Raw genomic sequence first — 2,475 nt, 5'->3', positions numbered from 1 at the left:
ATCCAAAGCAAATCATGGAAATTTGAGAATATAAACTGTCGATCGCTGAAATTTGCTATACATACACACAGGGAAATTGGTGGTTGCAAGTGCATTAGCAAAAGACAGAAAAAGGTTCTCCTTTTGTGTCTGAACCCACCCATCTCAGTTTTAGAAAATGCCAGAAGTTTAGACATGCTGGAAAGACAGAAAGATTTGGTACAATCCATCATCTCCTTCTAAACAATGGGAAACTGTAGACTTGACCCGTATATTGCTAGAGACTTGGTTTCAGTGAAAAGCTGGCTGGCTCTCTTGTGTTTTGCAAATTTTATTCTTCTTCTATTTTAGTGTTTTAATTTTCTTGTGTTAAAATTTTTTTTTGGGAGATTCGGTACCTTCAACTTTACCAACACTTCTCCTGACTCTTAAAAAAACTAGAGGTTTTCTTTTGTTGAAAAAAAAAATAACTTTGAAGGGTCAGTACCTTGAACTTTATCGATTCTTCCCCTGCCCCTTGAAAAATTCAAGGGTTTTCTTTCGTTAAAAAAATTAAATAAATAAATAAAGATCATGTTTTTCTTCTTTTTTTTCTTTTTTTCACCTAAAATATTTTATTCCAAATTTGAAAAATTATTGGATTTTTGGTTTGATATATGCTCTTGTTGCAGTTTTTCTATTGAATGCTTCCCCTCAAGTGCTTGGAGTTCATTCTACGTCAATTTCAAAAATTTGATTGGATCAGTTTTTTCAAACTCAATAGTTTACACCATATTGAGTTTGAGGGGAGGGTGTTAAAGATATGGAAAGTTAAAGATATGAAATATTGAAAACAAAATATTGTCTAGGATTATTTCTCATAATAATTGATTGTGTAATTATTACACAATCTTTCCTATCTAGGTTTCTTTCCTTTTATTGTTATACATAACCCTATAAATAGGGTTCTTTGCTTTGTAATATTTACAAGATCATAATAATAAAATTTATTTTTCTTGACAAAATGAGAGAAGAAAGAAAATTATATACTCTAGGAAAAGATAGAGATACAAATATATGGCTACAAATGAACACAATCTAATTAATTGGAAATAGTTAAAATCTCTTAGTCTTATTCTTCCTAATTTTCTAATTTTCTCTTCTCGCCTTACAGGGTTATTTGAAAGGAGAAAATCAATCAACTTATAATAGTAAGGGTGGAATTCCATTCTTGTATTCAAATGTTCTGATGCAACTTGTTACTGCATTAGTTTTCCGTCTCCTGTGGAATAATAGACACAATCCAACCATGTGGTTCGATGCTTCTGATTCACCTGCTTCTTTTTGTATCTTTTGCTCTAAAGTGACAAAATTTCATGAGATATTCCACACAATACTAAAGGATTACATGTGACTTAAAAACTGTTTTAAGAGACATCCTAGTAAGGTTTCTTTGGAATTGTAGGCAGGCATCATAAGTTTCTTACGCCTAATAATCCATTGGTTTCCTTTCTGATATCACCATCAAATCTTGCACATGAAATAAATGAGCTAGAGAAAGTAGAAAGAGAATGGATATCAGCAAGCGTTAACAGGCCTTATTTTCCCAGTCCATGATGATCATTTAATAGTGAATGAACTGCTATGATCTAGAAAGTTCAAAACCATGACATTCCAATAGAGACAAAGTAGGTTAAATCAATCAATTAGGGTTAATTTCGCTCGAGAGAAGTAATTAACTAAAATTGGAGGATCGCTCGTTAATTGGCTTGTGGAGAAATTAATTAGGCGACGGTTAAGCGAAGCCATAAATCCCAACCACGCTTGCTTCCGAAATTTCCAGATTTTTACATTTTCTTATTTTGTAGGTTTTTAGTTAATTTCCTTATTTAAATCATATCTTTAACAGTGTGTGTTTGTTTTTATTGTTAGAATTAAATTAATTAGAGTTGTGTAATCAAAAGTATACATTCCTTGAGGGATCGACCATCCGGACTCAAAAGGTCCACTTTAATACTTGTACGCAACCTGTGCACTTGCAATGTAGTATTTTAGCGAACAAATTTTTGGCGGTGTTGTCAAGAAATGTCTTTACTTTGATTACCACTTGATTTTAATTTTAACAATTTCTTTTTATTTGTTTTTAATTGGTTTTATTTTTGTATATTTTGGCTAACCTCCATTTTGTTAATCTACCTTGTGCTTGTATTCTCTCGTACTTTCCAGATATTTGCAGGATTCTAATTTTGGTAAAGTAACAAAATTGTTGCAATGACAAATCTCTATGTGGACAATCAAGATACGCTTAGAGGATATCCAAGTTGTGAAAATTGTTACGCAATGCATTGTAGTGGGAATTGTTTGTTTTCATACACTAGTTTACACAAGCCAAAACTTTTGAGGTTTAGGAAATATTTGAGGTGTCGAAAAAAAGTCATTGACAAAAATGATGAAGGGTATATGCTCGCGGGAGATTCGGTACCTTACAATTAGGATGAGAACATCAAGCTTGTGGGA

The sequence above is a fragment of the Olea europaea genome, chromosome 12, assembly GCF_002742605.1.
Source record: "Olea europaea var. sylvestris chromosome 12, O_europaea_v1, whole genome shotgun sequence".
Lineage (NCBI taxonomy): Eukaryota > Viridiplantae > Streptophyta > Magnoliopsida > Lamiales > Oleaceae > Olea > Olea europaea.
The sequence above is the reverse complement of the archived record's forward strand: the minus strand, read 5'-3'. Positions refer to the sequence as shown.